Genomic DNA, 20,844 nt, shown 5'->3' with positions numbered 1-20,844 from the left:
TATTAAATCATGTAATCCATTAATTAGAGATAATTTTTCTTATTCTTTACAATTTTGATGGTCTTCATTTATGCTTTTTACCAAATTACTCTATCTAGGACTTCTAGTATTATGTTGAATAGAAGTGTTCATAGTGGGCATCCTTGTCTTATGTGTGATGTTTGAGAGAAAGCTTCAGTCTGCCATTACAAAGTATGATGTTAATTGTGGGTGTTTCGTATATGACCTTTATTATGTTGAAGTAGTTTATTTTTTCTTTTCTTAGCTTGCTGAGTGTTTTATTCCGAAAATGATGTTGAATTTTTTCAAATGCTTTTTCTGCATCAATTGAGATGATAATGTATAATTTTTTCTTTATTCTCTTATTGTGGCTTATTATAATTTATTTTCTGATGTTTAACCATTTTGAGATCTAAACCATGCTTCTTTTCGTTATCTGAGCTCTTGAATTAAGTAAGGCAGAAATCAATTCCTCAACAATCACAGCCAGTTTTGTACACTGAAGATCAGGTCTGCTCTGTTCTCACTCAGGTTTGAAGATGTTACATGAGGACCTGACCTCTGCTTCCCTAAAAGACAATGTACTAAGGTGTGGGTGGGAAAAGAGAAACTAAAGATGCCACAGAAATTTCTACTATTTTAAATATAGTCTTTTGTTTGATTGGACATTTGCTTGGTTGTTGTAGATTTTTGATTTACGAGCTCCTATAAAGTTATTTCAGCCATGCTAGTTAGTTTTTTAAAAAATGTTTCTGTGGAGGAAACAAGGATTGACTGACTGTCTCCAAAGTTTAGGTTGTTGAAGAGTAGATTTTACTGAAATCCATGGACATCCTTAACTTCTCTTGAATTTCTTGACAATATTGCTTCACTACCACTTGGTTTACATGTTGTTATATACATCCTCCTAATTTTTTTTCTTTATAAGTGACTTTGTCTTTTTACTTGGGAGATCAGTGATTTTGGTTATCTATAGTTTAAAGTCTAAAAGACAAAATTGCGTAAAAGCTAATAATTCTAATTCAATTTTACAAGATATGAGTGCATGCTGTCAAAATGTTGATTCAGGTCATCTTTCTAGAGCCTTTTCTATCATTGTAATTTCAATTAATAGTTCTGTTTTATTATGGTGACTTTCTTCTTCAGGGATTCAAATTATACAGTATAGGGTCTTTGCTGCCTACATTCTGAATAAATTACATTTGTTCATTATTTTTATCTTTTATTTTGTTGGTGTATTCTTTGGTTTATTCCTTTCCTCAAGTTCCCTTTTTATTAAGTTAAATAATTATCCCTTGAGAATTTTTACATTCAGCCTTTGTTTACAGATATTTTTGTCTTTTCTCTTAATTTCATGCGTCAGGTCAAGCAACTTGGTTTCAGATTTTCTTGTGTGTGTGAATCCGTTTTACAGTTTTATTGAGAAATAATCTATGTACTACATAATTCAACAATTTAAAGGGTATGATTGAATGATTTTTAGGATATTCACTGAATACTGCAACTACCACTATAACCTAAATTTTAAACATATTTTTATCACCCAGAATGAAACCTGTGCCTATTGGCACATACTTCCCATGCACGTCTCTAGATCCTGGCACCCGCTGGTCTACTTTCTGTCTCTATAGATTTGTCTATTCTGGACATTTAAAATAAATGGAAACATAAAATATGTTGTCTTTTGTGACTGGCTTCTTTTACTAGGCATGTTATTTTTTAGATCAATTCACATTTCCTGCTTTGGGGCTTATTTCTGGTCCATTTAAATTCTAAGATGTTGACTTTCTGATTCATAACATTCTTTCATTTTTCCCTTTGCTTATTTAATGTTTTTTAATTTATGTTTGAGAGCTGTATTATAATTTTCCTCTGCTTCATAATTGTTGTTGGTATGTGTTTTCATCTGCTAAACAGTTTTGACACTTTCTGCTTTCTTCTAGTAAATTTAGAGTGGATGCTCTGTGAATTTTTGTGTTTTTTTAAAGTACCTTTTATTTTTCTGAAACAGTAATTATAGTTAATTACATGCAGATGAGGCTGAGTGGTTTCAATGGCTTACTAAGATTGTTATTCAAGCTTACCATATTCTGTTGGTACAATTAAGGAAAGTTTCTTTACTAATTGTTGCCTTTCTCCTGTGTGTGTTTTCAGTATTATAGAGGTAAAGTTGCTTCTGAGGTGATTTTTGTTTGTTTGTTTTGAAGGGTCCATGTTTTTCACTGTTTTCTTTTCCTCTCTCTTTGTTCCCCAGCTCCTAAATCATGCCTCCCCTTCACGTGGACTCTATCATCCATTGCAAAGTGATACTTTTTCACTTCTTTACCTACATATGTCCTAGTCTTTTCTTTTTAATTCCCTAAGAGGCATTTCTTTTGATGCACAGATACTTAACATGTTTTAATTTTTCTGTTACTCAGAGTGATACTTTCTCCTTCAAGGATGCTGTTTTCTGTGTTTTCATATTGCTAAGACTGTTGCCAAGTCCTCTGTGTCATGGATATATTTTCTGCTTCTCCATTTATGAAAGGTCACAAAGTAGGCTTTATTGGTTGTAGATATTTATGTAAACTGGAGTTTTTATAAATTCTTATCTATTATACTTTAGAAATGGGTTACAGATGACTTTATATATTTGGAGTTTGTCTGAGAAAATTTCATATTTAGTAGTCGGTCATTATCCTATCTTAAGAATAGGATAAAATTTTAAGAAATAGAATATTTTACTTCTTTTCTCTACCGCAAACTGTTAGAATTATTGTGGTAAATAAATGGTCTTACCAATTATTGTTTTATGTAATTGTCCTGGGGTTTGACAGATTTTAATATGTTAAACAAGAACATTGTAGGTTTGATTTAAGTTTTGGAAATATATTACTAGTATTCACTGGTATCTCTGGTACTGATTTCCTTGTACAAAAAAGACTAAATTTCTAAGATTTCTCTTAATTAGGTGGGGCCACGTGCATGTTTCTGGTCATTAAAATGTGTGTGGAAGAAATTTATCAATTTTAGGCAAACACAGAAAATAAGTCATTAGAAAATTATAGCCTCTCATTCTCCCCTGCTAGAAGAATAATAGAGGCAGCTTTACCTTGTAAGAGGGAAGCCATAAAATGGCAGTGGTTAAAACTACTGCATGGGCTTACCATATCCTGACAAATACAGTTTAGATAGAGTTTGGAATAATCTCCTTAGAATAAGAACAGGTATCTAGGCTCCTATGTTTCACTTACAAAAATTTAACTTTACATACTCAAATGACCATTAAATCATTAACAATTTTAAACTAAGTTCCTTAGAGGAAAAAGCTAGAAGAAAGTCTTCATACATACTGTCATTAGGAAACTGAAAACTTTTTGTATTCCTCTGAAAGTCACATTTATCTATATATAAACTGTCAAATAAAATGGTACACTGTTTAATGTAGGAAACTGCAACTTTTATATCTTAAAAAAATAGGCAGCCAGCAATATTTATATATCAAGTTTGTTTAAAGGAGATATATTGAAAATTGGATGTTTGTGAGCAATAATTTACAAGACTTTTTAGATCTCCAAATTTGTAAAAGTACATAAAATATAGAAAATAAATATATAAAATGTATAAAATCTGTAAAGCACTCTCATACAAATTATATTTTTAGTGAACATTTTAATTCTTAAAGAGTAACATCCTAAATATCACTGTTAATTTAAGTTTAATTAATTTATTTTGATATTAAATTAATGTTTTCCTACTGAAATTAAGTATATTCTATAATTTATATATCATTATAGTAATGTTGATTATAAACTTAAGCTAAATTGGCAAAGCTAAAATGGTAACAGTAAATGATCGTGATTGATGCTGTCTTATATGTGTGTGCTACAAACAGCATGAATGTATATTTAGAAACATATGTTTTCCCATTACTGAATGTTTTAATTCTAACTGAAATGTATTATGCTGTATTATGATATGTATGATGTATTATGGCTCATCTCTTTGTGTTTTCTGCCTTGGTAGGGAATACTTTCTCAGTTATGTATTCAACTGTTGCCTCCTTTCGTATTAACTTCACATTATGCAAATGAAACTGCTTCTTAAAATTCTTGAACTAATTCTTGCTCATAAAATTGGTTGCTTCAAATGCTGTGCTGGTAACTTTGGCACCTGTGATTGTAAGGAAATATTTGTATTTTTTATAGGCTTTTGGCATCTTTCTAAAATGTATTTCCACAAATAATCACGTTTCCTATGCACATCTTCATACCACACATTAATTATTTTTTTAACTGTCATAAGTTATTCTCTTTTAAGCTATGAATAACTTTTTTAATAGCTCAAAAACTGTATGAAATAAATTTTATCTTTATTGCTATACGGAGATTGTAGAGTTAGCTGGGTCACAGTCAAATTCATCAAAACCTTCTATATTCTAGTTAAGATTTGCTCACATAACTTCATTTTCAGATCTTACAAGAAGGATTATCTTGGTTTTCTAGATGAATCCCAGTGAGACACAGTGTTATTTATTATTTTTATTTTAAACTTAAAGTACTAGATATAGGATATTGAGTTGACATGAATTAAGCTGTACTGAAACATAGGTGTTCATATTTACTAAGTTAATAAAACAATCCTGCAATACAGCCTCAGGAGTTCCACAAAAATCTACAAACACAAATATCACATATTGTACACACATGAGCACATGAATATACACATAAATCATAGAATTCCTCAGTCTTGACTCATTACAAAAATAGTTGTTTTTTATTTCCCTGAATACCACAATAACAAGAGACAAAATCAACTTAAATATCCATCAACAGCTAATTGGATAAAGAAACTTGGTATATCTATTATGGGATACTACTCAGCCACAAAAAAGAATGAAATCATGTATTTTGTAACAACATGAATGGAACTGGAGGCCATGATCCTAGCTGAAATAACTCACGATGAAAAGTCAAATACCACATGTTCTAATTTATAAAGTGGGAGCTAAGCAATGGAGACAGATGGACATCTCGGCCTCTACAGGGGAATAACAGACATTGGCAATTACAAAATGATAAACATTGGAGACTACAAAATATAGGAGGGTGAGGGAAAGTGAGGGTTGAAAAATTACTTATTAGATACAGTGTTCACTATTTCAGTGATAGGTATACTAAAAGCCCAAACTTCACCAGTATGCAACATATGCACGTAAGAAAGCTGCTCTTGTACTTCCTAAATATAATAAAATGAGTAAAGAATTAAAATTTCACCAAATATCGAGAATGTAGTATATGTGCACTTAGCAGAGTCTTTTAACATGTTTGATAAATTTTAAAGTATTCTCCAGCCCTCTAGTAGAGAGGAATAAACTGGTGGGAATTTGTTTCTATTTTCTGTCCTCAAGCCCTCTGAACAAAATGTAGTGTCTTTTGCCTAATTAAGCATTTGTTTTACATGAAGAAAAGGATATACAATAATTACTTAAAAATGAAATTCATTTTACTGTAACAGCAAAAGCACTACCAATTGGTAATGCATCTGGGTTACATATTACTAAGATATTGATTAAAAAGTTAGAGTAGTCTTTCCCCACTAGTCACCAATGAGGTGGTTATATAATTCACAATTTATTAAAGAATACACTTTTTCATTTATTTCCAACATTGTTTTATTCTCAAAAACAAGAGTAGCAATATCCTTAAATTTCTTAGGGTGAAAATTACATCTGTTAAAGTTTTTGACCATACATTTTATTTCAGACTCTCTTCTCATGATAAATAGCTGACAAAGAGTAGATTTGAATGTTACATTTTGCATTCAAATCTTTTCAAACACATTTAATTAAGCTATTTTTAATGTCTGGTATCAGCAAATATACTTCAAGGAGTCATATCAGACCCTCCTAATGAGATTTCTAAATTTTTCCTCTTGGGGAGGATAGTCAATGAGTATCTATATCACCCTGTAGGGGTCTGCAATTCCTTTTCTGAATTTAATATGCTAATAACTCCATTAACCATGAACTACACTAAGACATTTCTAAATGTACATGAGAATATGAATTAATAGATTACTGAATATTTTTGTCATTCACATGACGATTTGTCCCTGAAGTTACTTTTTCAATTTTTCAAAAATTGCGATAGAAATGGGTTACAGATTTGGTTTTTAACAGGCATTCTGTAATCTAGACCAGTGGTTCTCAAGTAACTTGCTTCAGAATTATGTGAATAGCTTTATAAATATTCATATGTTAGTCTGATCTCTTGTGGTTGTTACTCAGCAGTTTGGGAGCTGCATCACAATATTTTATAAGCTTCCCCAAATGATTAGCTTGAATGCCAGCATTTGGGAATCTTTGCTCCAAACTAAATTCTCACCATTGGAGTACCATACCTAGAATCAAAAGGAGAATCAGCATAACTAAGCAGTATAAGTTTTCTTTTTATTAAAAAAAGCCACATATATAGGTGAATATATATAAGAATATTATATGATATACAGTATACAAATATATGTGGGTATATATGTATTATATAATACACATGTTATATATAATATGTGTGTATATCTATTACATATGTATACACACACACAGACATCAGATTTTATTTTCCTTTTCTCCATGAGCCACCTGCTTTAGAGTTTTAGAATTTTACAGTATGATCAACAAGCCATTTCCAACCGCTTGTTTTTCCCATGCAAAATCAAGAGGTTTGGGTGGGGCCAAGAATCTTCATGTAAAACACATTCCCCAGATGAATACTTACAACTTGAGTCTTCCAGTAATGAGTAGGACAATGAAAAATGTCATTTGTTTATTGAGTAAATATTTTTACTACCTATTATTTTAAGATTTCTCTTGATTTCTCAAAGCAGAAGATTCAATTATCCTATATCGTATCTCCATACTCTATATGGTTAGGCTTTGTGTTCCCACCCAAATATCATCTTGGATTGTAATCCCCATAATCCCACATGTCAAGGGAGAGGACAGTGGAGATAATTGAATCATGGGCATAGTTTCCCCTATGCTGTTCTCTCGTGATAGTGAGTGAGTTCTCATGAGACCTGATGGTTTTATAAGGGGACCTTTTCCCCTTCACTCTGCGCACTTCTCCTTCCTGCCTCCTTGTGAAGAAGGTGCCTCGCATTACCTTCACTTTCTGCCATGATTATAAGTTTCCTGATGCTTCCCTAGCTGTGCTGAACTGTGAATCAAATAAACTTCTATTCTTCACTAATTATCTAGTCTCAAGCAGTATATTATGGCAGTGTGAAAATGGACTGAGACTCGACTATGACTTTTCAAAAATAAGGTGGAAGACATGCCACACATATTATTCTAAAGACTGTGTTAAGGCCCACATAATTTAACAGAGTCCACCTTTTCTATAAGACCAGGCTCTTTTTCCAAGTGAAGAAAGAAAAATAGATGAGAAATAAGCACACACTTACACATACCATATCCTTCTTCACATTTTTAATCTTCCCATAACTGTTTTAATTAAGCAGTTCTTTTGATTAACTTGACCAAGTTCATGGAGTCAATGAATGGTGGAAACTGAATATAAATTTAGGTCTTTCAAATGTCAAATTTCTTTAATTTTTATTATAGATCAGCCAAAAATGTGGTGAAAACAGTGGAAGAGAATGGAAACTTTTTAGTTAAGAGGCTAGATAATGTTGGGCTCAATTCAATATTTGGTCATTCTCTTGGTAAGACTAGTGCTGCAAATATCTGGAATGCTGATTATTGAAAATGCAGCTATTATGTTTTGTAAAGTATATCCCTGATCAATATGCAATGTTATAAGGATTATTTTATTGTTGTTCTATGTTCCCAATTTCTTAGAATGTTGAAATAAAAATTAAATATTATTAATTTTTTCAAGACAGGGATCCAATAGGACCCAATATATCAAACACTTTTATTTGTATGTTTATTTCTCCCAACTTTTATTTAAGATTCAGAGGGTATATGCACAGGTTTGTTACAGGTGTGCCACCAGGGTTTGGTGTACAAATGATTTTGTCACCCAGGTAGTGAGCTTAATACCAGATAGCTTTATTTTATCCTTATTCTCCACCCACCCTCCAAGTAAATTTTAGTGTCTACTCTTCTCTTTGTTTCCATGTATATCCAATGTTCAATTCCCACTTATAAATGAGACTCTGTGTTATTTGGTTTTTTATTCACGTGTTATTTCACTTAGCCTAATCACCTTCAGCTTCATCTAGATTGCTGCAAAGGATACGACTTCCTTCTTTTTTTATAGGTCTGTAGTACTCTGTGATGTGTTTGTGCCACATTTTCTTTATCCAGTCCACCAGTAATGAAATTTTAAGTTGATTTCGTGTATTTGCTATTGTAGAAAAAAAATGTGCTGCAATGAACACACACATGCATGTGTCTTTATGGTTATATGATTTATATTCCTTTAGGTATATACCTACTAATAGGATTGTTGGGTCAAATGGTCATTTTGTTTTAAATTCTTTGAGAAATATCCAAACTACTTTACACAGTGACTGAACTAATTTACCTTCCCACCAGCAATGTATAAACTTTCCCTTTTCTCTGGACCTCACCAACATCTACTGTTTTCTGACTTTTTAATACTAGCTTTTTGACTGATTTGAAATGGTATCTCATTGTGGTTTTGATTTGCCCTTCTCTAATAATGATGTTGAACATTTTTTCATGTGCTTGTTGTTCTGTGTGTGTTTTATTTTTGAGAAGTATCTGTTCATGTTCTTTGCCCATTTTTTAATGGGATTGGGTTTTTTTTCTTCCTGCTGATTTGTTTAAGTTCCTTATAGATTCTGAATATTAGGCCACTGCTGGCTGTTTACTCAGCCCACACAATGGGAGAAAATGTTCGCAAACTGTGCTACTACATTAATAGTTTCTTTTACAGTGCAGAATTAGGTCCCACTTGGTAAATTTTGTTTCTGTTGCAATTGTTTTTAGCATCTTCATCATGAAACCTTTGCCAGGGGCTATGCCCAGAATGGTATTTCCTAGGTTTCATAATTTTAAGTTTTATGTTTAAGTCTTTAATCTACCCTGAGTTGAGTTTTGCACACAAAGAAAGAAGAGGTCCAGTTTCAATCTTCTGCATATGGCTAACCAGTTATCCCAGCATCATCTATTAGATAGGAAGTCCTTTCTCCATTGCTTGTGATTCTTAACTTTGTCAAAGACACAATGGTTGTAGTTTTGCAGCTTTATTTCTCAGTTCCCTAACTTGATCCATTGGTCTATGAGTCTAGTTTTCTACCGATACCATGCGGTTTTTGTTTGGTTGCTGTAAGCTTCTAGTATCGTTTGAATTTGGATAGTGTGATGCCTCCATTTTTGTTCTTTTTGATTAGGATTGTCTTGGCTATTAGAACGTTTTTTTGTTTCTAAATGAATTTGAGAATAATCTTTTTTCTAATTCTGTGCAAACTGACATTAGTTGTTTGATTGGAATAGCATTGAATCTCTTAGGACAATGTGGTCATTTTAACAATATCGATTCTCTCCATGAGCATGGAATATTTTTCTTTTTTAAAAAATTTATTTATTATACTTTAAGCTCTGGGGTACAAGTGCAGAGCATACAGGTTTGTTACATAGGTATATACATGCCATGGTGGTGGTTTGCTGAATCCATCACCTTGTCATCTACATTATGTATTTCTCCTAATGCTATCCTTTTTTTCCATTTCTTTGTATCATTGCATTTCATTCAGCACTGTTTTGTAATTCTCATTGTAGAGATCTTTTACCTTCCTGGTTCGCTCTATTGTTAGATATCTCATTCTTTTTCTCGCTATTGTGAATGGAATTGTGTATTTATTTGGCTCTCAGCTAGAATGTTATTCGTGTATAAAAACATTACTAATTTTTTGTATGTTGATTTTGTATCCTAAAACTTCACTAAAGTAATTGATGAATTCTAGGTGCCTTTGAGCAGAGACTATGAGGTTTGTTAGCTATAAAATAATATCATCTGCAAAGAGAAATAATTCAACTTCTTCTCTTCCTATTTGGCCACCTTTTATTTCATTCTCTTGTCTGATTGCTCTGGCTTGGACTTCCAGGACCATGTTGAATAGGGGTGGTAAGAATGAGCATCTTTGGCTTTTTTCTAGCAGTTAATGGTATTACTTCCAGCTTTTGCCTGTTTAGTATGATGCTGGCTGTGAGTTTGTCGTAGACGGCTCTTATTATTTTGAGGTATATTCCCACAATCTTTAGTTTGTTAAAGATTTTTAACAAGAAGGGATGTTGAATTTTTTCAAGAATGTGTTCTACATCTATTGAGATAAATCATGTGGTTTTTGTCTTTAATTTTGTTTATGTGATGAGTTAAATTTTTATTAATTTGCATATGGTAAAGCACTCTTGCTAGGAATAAATTCTACTTGACTGTGGTAAATTAACTGTTTGATTTGACTATATATTATTTTGTTGGGAATTTTTGTGTCTGTTTATCAGGGATATTAGCATAGTCTTATTTTTTTTTGTCATTGTGTCTCTGCCAGGTTTTGAAATCAGAATGGTGCTTGACTCTCCCCTCTGATATTTTTCAAATATTTCCATTAGGATTTGTACCAGCTCTCCTTTATATGTCTGGTAGATTTCAGCTGTGAATCCTCCTGGTCCAGGTATTTTTCTAGGTGATAGGATTTTTTATTACTGACTTAATTTCTGAACTTGCTATTGGTTTGTTCAGGTATTCAGTGTCTTCCTGGTTCAATACTGGGAAGCTGTAAGTTTCCAAAAATCTATTTATTTCTTCTAGGCTTTCTAGTTTATATGCATGGAAGTGTTTGTAATTGTCACTAAGTTTTTTTTTGTATTTCCGTGAGGTTGATAGGAATGTCTCTTTTGTTACTTCTGATTGTGTTTAACACTTCTTTTTATTAGTCTAGTTAGTGATCTATTAATTTTATTTATTTTTCAGTAAAACAATAACCTTTGTTTTTTTAAATCTTTTTAATGTATTTTTGGGTCTAAATTCCATTCAGTTCCACTCCAATTTTGGTTATTTCTTTTCTTTTGGTAGCTTCAGGGTTGGTTGATCTTGTTAACTAGTTTCTTTAGATGTGCTGATAGCTTGTTAAATTAAGTTCTTCCTGATGTTTTGATGTCAATATTTAGTGGGCTGTAAACTTTCCTCTAAGTACTGCTTTAGCTGTTTCCCAGAGACTCTGAGTATTTCTTTAGCTGTATGCTAGAGATTTTGGTATGCTGGATCTTTGTTTTCATTACTTTCAAAGAATTTCTTGATTTCTGCCTTAACTTTACTCTTTGCTCAAAAGTCATTCAGGATTAGAATGTTTAATTTCCATGTAATTGTATGGTTTTATAAGAGATTATTGTATTGAGATCTATTTTATAGTGCTGTGGTCCAAGAGTGTGGTTGGTATCATCTCGGTTATTTTTGAATTTGTTGAGAATTATTTTATCACTGAACTTGTGGTCAATCATAGCGTATATGTCATGTGCAGATAAGAAGAATGTGTATGTTGCTGTTGTTTGGTAGAGTATTTTGTGGATGTCAGGTAGGTCCATACTTTCATTTGTAGAGTTTAGGTCACAAATATCTTTGTTAGTTCTGTGCTCCGTTGATCTGTATAATACTGTTAGTTGGGTTTTGAAGTTGCCCACAATTATTTTGTGGTTGTCTAAATCTCTGTAGGTCTCTAAGAACATGTTTATGAATCTGGGTGCAACAATTTGGTGTATACATATTTAGGATAGTTAAATCTTCTTGTTGAATTGAAGCCTCTATCATTATGCCATGACTTTCTTTGTCCTTTTTTTTTTTTTTATCATTTTTGCTTTAAAGTTGCTTTTTTATTAAGACTAGCAACCACTGTTCTATTTTGTTTTCCATTTGCTTGGTAGATTTTTCTCCATCCTTTACTTTGATCCTATATGTGCCATTGCATGTGAGATGGATCTCTCAAAGACAACATACAGTTGAGTCTTGCTTCTTTATTCAGCTTGTCACTCTGTTCCTTATAAATGGGGTTATTAGCCCATTTACATTCAAGGTCAATATTGATATGTCAGGATTTGATCCTACCACCATGTTGTTAGCTGCTTTTTTTTAAATGTAGACTTGATTGTATAGTTGCTTTATAGTATTACTTGTGTATATAGTTACGAGGGTTTTTGTGGTGGCAGGTAATGGTCTTTCATTTCCATGATTAGCACTCCCTTAGGGACCTCTGGTAAGGCATGCCTGCTGGTTATGAATTTCCTTAGCATTTTCTTGTCTGAATAGGATTTTATTTCTTCTTCACTTAAGAAGTTTATTTTGGCTGAATATAAAATTGTTGGATAGGGCAATGCACAGTAGCTCAACTTGTAATTCTAGCCTTTGGTAGGCCAAGGCAGGAGGATCACCTGAACTCAAGAGTTCGAAGCCAGCCTGGGTGACATAATGAGTTTCTGTCTCTATCAAAAAAGTTAAAAAATCAGATGGACATGGTAGCATTAGCCTGTGGTCCCAGTTACTCAAGAGGCTGAGTTGGGAGGAACTACTTTGGATCATGATTGCTGTGAGCTATGATAGCACAACTACACTCCAACTAGGGTGACAGAACAAGACCCTGTCTCAAAAAAAAAAAAAAAAAAAAAGAGAGAAAATAGAAATGTTTGGAATGTATTTTCTTTAAAAATGCTGAAAAGAGTTCCCCAGTTGCTTTAGAATTGTATGGTTTCTTCTGAAGATTCTGCTTTTAGCCTAATGGATTTCCCTTTGTATGTGACCTTTTCTCTAGCTTCCTTTAATATTTTTTATTTCAGATTGACCTTGGAAAATCTGATGACTATGTGTCTAGAGGAAAGTCATCGTATGTAGTATCTCACTGGAGTTCCCAGAATTTCCTGAATTTGCATGTTGACCTTTCTAGCAAGATTGGGAAAATTTTCATGAACAATGTTGTCAAATGTGCATTCTAGGTTGCTTGCTTTCTTTTACTCCATCTGGGACGCTGATAAATCATAGGTGTAGACTCTTTACATAATCTCATATTTCTCAGAGGTTTATTCATTAAATTTTAATTTTCTTTTTAGTTGTCTAATTGAGTTGATTTGAAGAACTGGTCTTTGAGCTCTGAGATTCTTTCATCAGGTTGTTCTATTTTGCTGTTAATACTTCCAATTATATTATAAAATTTTTGTAGTGAGTTTTTCAGCTCTAGAAGGTTAGTTTGGTTCTTTCTTAAAAAGCATATTTCATCTTTCAGCTTGTTTTTTATTTTATTGAATTCCTTGGATTGGTTTTCTCCTTTTCTCCTGAACCTCAATGATCTTTGTTACCATCCAGATTCTGAATTTTATGTCTGTCATTTCAACCATTTCTGTTTGGTTAAGAATTACTGCTGGGGAGCTAATGTGAATGTTGTCTTTTAGCAGGAAGAAGACCCTCTGGTTTTTAGTGTTATCAGAGTTCTTGTGTTGTTTTTCTTCATCTGTATGGGCTGCATTGTTCTAAACTTTGAAGTTGCTGTCCTTTGAATGGGGCTTTTTGTTTACATAATATTTGATTCCCTTGAGGATCTAACTGTTACATAAGTTGGTTTTAGTTGATTGATTTTGTTGCTGAACTTCAGTGGCACATGGCTCAGCTCAGCACTTCTTTGCCTGGTACTCTAACCATACGGGCTGGAACCAGGCCCATGGGTTTTTGCTTTGGTCACTAAAGGTTAAGAACCTGTTACTCTAGAGGAACCAAAGTATTCCCAGTCTACTGGCAACAATTCTTTAGAGGTGCTGGAAAAAGCATTCTGGGGGTAGGCAGTGGTGGTGGGGATCTTGCATGCATGCCAGCAGTAGGTTCCATGTGTGTGTTGGAGAAGCACTGAGGGGAGCCTGTGGGTGAGTGCATGATGGTGAAACAGCAGAGAGGCTGAGAGCAAGTGAGTGCCAGTGGGGGAAGGCTGCACGTGGGTGTTTGCTGACAGAAACTCACCCACAGAAGCTCTCTGACTGTTAGACAGTGTCAGATAGTGAAAGAGTGTGAGAATTGCTGCTGACAAGTGCCTTGACTTGGCTTGGATGATGAGGCCACACTGCAAGCAAGTGAAGGTAGGCATAGACCCTGGAATAAGGCAGCAAATTGGATGGTGCTCAGATCATACTGGCCTAGTCCCATGGGCAAGATAGCCTTGCTTGATTCAGGTCTAGCAACTGACAAAGACTAAAGCTACCTAGAGGAGCATGCCAAGCCTTGGGAGATGGGTAGCCATGGCCATTCTCCACTGCAGCTCTTTCCATGCCAGACCCTCTGGCCTCCATGTAGGCTGAAATTCTGTCTCTGCCAATTCTTTGCGCAGTTCCCCTAACAGGTCAAGTGTCCATGGGGGTTATGAGGCCTCCCATAACTAGGATTTCAGAAGTCCATTGAGAGAGTGGGCCATTCCACATCTATTTCACTCACCCCTTTCTCAGGAGTCACCTGGGGCCAGGAACAAGTCCTGGTGCTTGGCAACCCCATGCAGAGTTCTCAGCTTCCTCCCCTTTCAGGCAGCGATCTGTGTTCTTTCTCCATCCACTCTCAATGCCTTCTTTTTAAATATTTGTTCAGTGTGCTGATCTACTTGATGGTCTGGTCTCCCTTGATGGGAGAAGCTTTTTCTGGCTGCATCTAGTCAGCCATCTTGACTCCCTCCTCTGAAGTAAGAGTATTTATATTTGAGAAAGATACAAGTTTAGTAGTATATTGGGAAATTTTTCAGAGTTGTATTGAAGGAAAAGAATAAGACAAAGCCTATAAATATTTTTCCTAGGACATTTGTGAATCAAGAAAAAATTAAAACACTTTCAGTTTTATTATAAGTATCTAAGATCCCTCTTATGCCCATCTCCATCCTCTCTCTGTCTTTATTAGATAAGCATACTGAATATAACATAATATAACTTTATTGAATTATAACATATTGATGACATAAAATAACATAACATTTTGATATAAAACTTGAGTGGCTTTGATAAATTATCTCAGATTGTCATACCTAGTATTAATACCAAAAGTTCATCTAGAACCTAGTGTTCAATGGTGTTCTTTAAGCAATCTTTAAAGGCACATTTTAAAGGGCTTTAGTTTTAAAAAAAAAAAATTATGACTACTTAAGGCTATGCTTCTGCATCAGGAATATTGAAATCCTGTAAGTTTACTAATAATAATACCTTCACTTATTTGTAATCCATATTTCACTAATGCAGCCTATATGATCTTATGGCAACAATCATACTTTGAAGCCCATAAGTGATTTGCAAACATTTCCCATTCACATTTTCTTTTCTTTCTCAACTAATCTTTTCTCATTTTGATTTCACTTGTCTGCTGATTTTCCCCAAGAACTATGCTTAAGCAGAAGGTTATGCTTCATTGGCAACATATAGGAATTTCTATCAGCAGACACAAATTGTACATTAGCCTTGTCAGCTCTAATCACATTGACACTTACTGTCAACTGCAGTGCAGTTACCACAGTTTAGTTTGGGTCACTTCAATTACAAATCCTGACAATGGTGTGAATATTGGTTTCTGAAAGAAGTCTTGAAGTAGATACCTCTTAATATATGATGGGGAAAATATTTCAAAGTTAATAATAACCTCAAGGGAAACTTTCTCTGGATATGTTACTTAACTATATAAATTCAGACCTGAGTAAATGTCAAGATTTAGATTTTCATTTTAAGTTAAGTGGTCTTGACTTGTCATGATTATTGCTGTATCTATATATGCCTGGTTTCCAAACTAGCTGCATTATGTCTAATTATTATAATCATCTTCATAATACATTCTATCACAACACTATGTTCAGTTAGTAGGCAAAAGAGAGAATCATATAGCGTGTTCAGAAATTCATGGCTTTATTTTGTTATTGAAAATTATTTTAAAATATTTTGTATTAATATTTACAATTTTATATATAAAGTAATATATTCATTTAGGCTGAACATTGAATATGGATACAATTCACTTCAACAAGACATAATGTATGAAAATATAACATATTTTTGTTAAAATTAGGAATAGTTCATTATTTTTAGAGAAATCAAATGCCCTGTGTTTTATTTAAATTGTATTACTAAGTTTTTCAATAAACCACCAGAACTTATTTTCTTCCAATTTCTCTAGCAATAAAATGAAGTGGAGCAGAGGATCTTAAAAATGTTTTTAAGTAAAGGTGTACTTAAATTGTAAGCAATTTTTAAAAAGACAACACTTGTACCACACAGATAAATCACCCCATATAGTTAATTCTGTTCAGCTGCTTTTTCATTTGCTCTTTCATTTTAATCTTTTGTTCACATAGTCAAGAACTGTTTCCACTTCTTTTTCATCTAAAATTGTCTATTATTGACTTATATTTGGAATAAATTGAATGTGTGTGAAAACATGAGAAAAAGAAAATGCCCATAAGAGTCAAAATCTGTTACGCTTTTTTTCTTACCCTACTACCTAAAATATGAAGATTGTCTTCTCTGTGAATTAAAGTAGGCAAAACATTTAAGGCTATAATATATATATCATCTAACTTCTGATTAATATCTCTTCAATTACTGATGTCTAATAAACAAGTTCTTTTTGTTTTTGCTTATAACTCCCATTAAGGTTATGGTCCTGTCTAGAGGCTCTAAGGATGAATCTTTTCCCAAGCTCATTCAGTTTTTTGAATTCAGTTCCTTTCACTTGTCGTAATGAAGAACCTATTCATCTTCCATCTATCAACCAAGGGCTAGTCTTTGCTTCTTAATGATGACCACATTCCTTGCCTTCTTTTCTATGTGTCCTTATTTCCTTTAACAATGATGAGGAATCTCTCTCATGCTTCAGATTTCTCCCTTTCTGTTAAATCATTCTGACTGACTGTTATGCCCTCTCTTATGCTTGTATGAGCTCCTGCGACTAGCCTGGGCTACCTGGGCAAGCTAGGGTAATTTTCCCATTATAAAGCTAATGATTAGTTACCTTTAATATATCTTCAAGTCCCTTCACAGCAGATGTAATATTTAATTGAGTAATCAGGGAAGAGGAATTTGGAAGAAACATCATTATAGTTCAATAGTCAATAATTAATAAATTAGTGAATAACATACAGATTGCTGAATTATAGGAATAATGATCAAAAGTTTTTCATTATTGGAAAAATCTTATTTCACATTTGAAAATCACAATAACATTTTTAGAAAAAGGAGAATACATGATTGTATAATTGGTGTGAACATATCAACATATCTATAAGTTAGAGAGCCAATGATGACTCTGTCTACTTGCTTATTATTTCATTATTTTTTTTTTTTGCTTCTTGGCTTTTCTGAATTATCTAAAATGTCCACAATGTGCATTTATTAATTTTACCACAACAAAAATATGTATACAATTTTCATTTTGACCATAATTGAGTAATTGGAATCATACCTAACTTCTCGTCATAAGTAATTATAAAACTGAAGCAATACATTAAATAACACTTACTAGACACTGGAAAACGTATAGTGTGGATCTATGATACCTAATTTAAGGTAAATATTTTATGTCAGTCTTACAATCAAGCAGATTTATGTCTGGAGATACATTAACAATAGTAGAGCAAAAAGGGGGACACAAGCAAAGAAACCATTTGAGGCAACCAAGAACAGCTTTTTCAGAGCAAGGAAGTTGGAATTTGCAGGGTGGAATGTCAAACAAGAGAGCCATGCAGAAAAGCTGAGAAATCAGCACTGATTCTCTTTGAGACTCTGACAAAACACTGAGCTACACATTCATAGAATTCTATTCATAGAATAAAACTATGTAAGTTTAGGCAAAGACTGGCAAGAGAGATGTAAGCTGAACAAATCCAAGAGCTCATGCAAGGTTGGAAGAGGACTGAGTTCCAACCAGCAGTGGTGGACACCTATATCATTTAGTTGTGACCTCACAGGATCAGAGATTACTAGAAAGTTAAAGTATTATCCTTAAAGCAGAAGCTATTTTAGATACCCAGTGTTATTAATAGTTTGCTAGGTTGGTAATAATGAAAGAGCCCAGATTGGGTGTCTTAAAAAGCAGAACATCTATTTTCTCAAGTGATTAAGATTGGAAGTCCAAAATCAAGGTGTCAGTAGATTTGGTTACTTCCAATGCCTCTCTCCATGGCTTGAAGATGGTAACTTTAGTGCTATGACCACAAATGATATTTTGTCACTTCATGTAGGGAATCTCAGTTTCCCTCTAGTGTCCAAATTTCTTCTAGTTACAAGGACACTGGTCCTTGGGTTAGAGCTCACCTAGATGGCCTCTTTTAATTTAATTATGTCTTTAAAGGCTCCTAGCTGCAAAATGGTTACATTCTGAGGAATTGGATAGTTAGGGCTTCAGCATACAAATATAAAGGAGACAAAACTGAGGTCATAATGTCTGCCTAAAAACAAGCCCTGAGATCATAAAATTAATCTTCCAGAAACTGAAATGGCTGATGGAAGGAATTCTATTACTCTTTAAAGAGGACAGTAAGCTTCAGCATCTGACAATGTAACACTCCCAGTGTTTAACATCCAATTAGAAAATATTAGCTAAGCACACAATTAGGAAATGTGACCTAAAACAAGGAAATAAATCACTTAAGAGAAACAGACAGAACAACAGCCATAGTAATAGGGTGATTAGATAAGAATATTAAAGCAATTATTTTAAATATGACTGAGGGCTTAGAGAACAACATAAAAATTAGGCAAGAAATAGAAGATATGACAAAGAGCCAAATAAAGCTTTTAGGGATGAAAACATGTAGTATATAAAATGAAATATTCACTGAATGTGAGTAATAGTAAATTAGGTACTGAAGAAGAAGAGATTGGAAATTAAAAACATAGTAAAATAAACTATTTAAAATGAAACACTGAGGGAGAAAGGACTCAAATAAGAACAGTGTTCTAGTGTAACAGCTGTTGAATTATATCAAGTGATCTAATATACATTGAAATCCCAGACTATGAGATATTTTGAATAATATCCATTTGTCACACATGTACACTTGATTCACAGAATAAGAATGGAGGAATAGAAAAATATAATTGAAGAGTAGAGGCCCCAAATTTTCCTAACTTTATGAAAACTAAACCTATGCAGCCAAACTTCAATAAAACCATAGAAAAAGAAAAATGAAACCACACAAGGTCAGATAATCAAATTAATAAAAAGGGGTGTTGAAAATCCTATCCATTTTCATTCTGCTGATAAAGACCTAGCCAAGACTGGGAAATTTACATAAGAAAGATTGCATAGGACTTATAGTTCCACCTGGCTGGGGAAGCCTCACAATCATGGCAGAAGGACATAGGCAGAAAGCAAGGAGAAGCAAGCTACATCTTATATGGCTGGCAGTAGGCAAGGAAAAAAAAAGTTTTTGCAGGAAAACGCACCCTTATAATAACTCTTAGCTCTCGTGAGACTTATTATCACAAGAACTGTGTGGGAAAGACCTGTCCACATGTGTCAATTACCTCCAACCCCCAAATCTCAACTGTTTCAGCATTAACTCAAAAGTCCACAATCCAAAGTTTCATCCAAGGCAAGGCAAGTCCCTTCTTTTTATGAGCCTGTAAAATCAAAAGCAAATTATTTACTTTCTAGATACAGTGGGAGTACAGGCACTGGCTAAACACAGCCATTGTAAATAAGAGGCATTGGCCAAAGAAAGGGGGCTAAAGCCCCCATGAAAATCTGAAATCTAGCAGGGCTGTCAAATCTTAAAGCTCCAAAATGATCACCTTTAACTCCATGTCTCATATCCAGGTCATGCAGATGCAAGAAGTTGATACACATGGTCTTGGGAAGCTCTGCCCCTGTGGCTTTGCAGGGTATAGCCTGCCTCCTGGCTGCTTTTGCAGCCTGGCATTGAGCATTTGTGGCTTTTCCAGGTACACGGTGCAAGCTGTCTGTGGATCTACCATTCTGGGGTCTGGAGGATGATGGCCCCCTTCTCACAGCTCCACTAGGTGATGCCCCAGTAGGGACTCTGTGTGGAGTCTCTGACCCCACATTTTCTTTCTACACTGCCCTAATAGTGGTTCTCCATGAGGGCTCCACCCCTTCAGCAAACTTTGGCCTGGGCATCCAGGAGTTTTCGTATATCTTCTGAAGTCTAGGTAGGAGTTCCCAAACCTCAGTTCCTGACTTCTGTGCACCTGCAGGCTCAACATCTCATGAAAGCTGCCAAGGCTTGGGGATTCTACTCTCTGAAGCGACAGTTCAAGCTGCAAATTTTTTGAATTTTGCTCTGCTTTCCTTATAAAACTGAATGCACTTAACAACACCCAAGTCACCTCTTGAATGCTTTACTGCTTAGAATTTTTTTCCACCAGATACCCTTAATCATCTTACTCAAGTTCAAAGTTTCACAAATCCCTAGAATAGGGGCAAAATGATGCCAGTCTCTTTGCTAAAATATAACAGGAGTCATCTTTGTTCCAGTTCCCAACTTGTTCCTTATCTCTATTAAGACCCCTTCAGCCTGGACTTTTTTGTTCATATTACTATCAGCATTTTTTTAAGTCACTCAGCAAGTCTCTAGGAAGTTCCAAACTTTCCCATATTTTCCTGTATTCTTGCCCTCCAAACTTTTCCAACCTCTGTTTGTTACCCAATTCCAAAGTTGCTTCCACATCTTGTGATTTTTTTCAGTAATGCCCCACTCTACTGATACTAATTTACTGTATTAGTCTATTTTCATGCTGCTGATTAAGACATACAGGAGACTGGGCAATTTACAAAGGGAAGAGATTTTAGGGCACTTACAGTTCCACATGGCTGTGGAAGACTCACAATCATGGTGGAAGGCAAGGAGTGAGTCACA

The sequence above is a fragment of the Cebus imitator genome, unplaced genomic scaffold (genome assembly GCF_001604975.1).
Source record: "Cebus imitator isolate Cc_AM_T3 unplaced genomic scaffold, Cebus_imitator-1.0 Scaffold288, whole genome shotgun sequence".
Lineage (NCBI taxonomy): Eukaryota > Metazoa > Chordata > Mammalia > Primates > Cebidae > Cebus > Cebus imitator.
Note: the sequence above shows the minus strand (reverse complement) of the source record.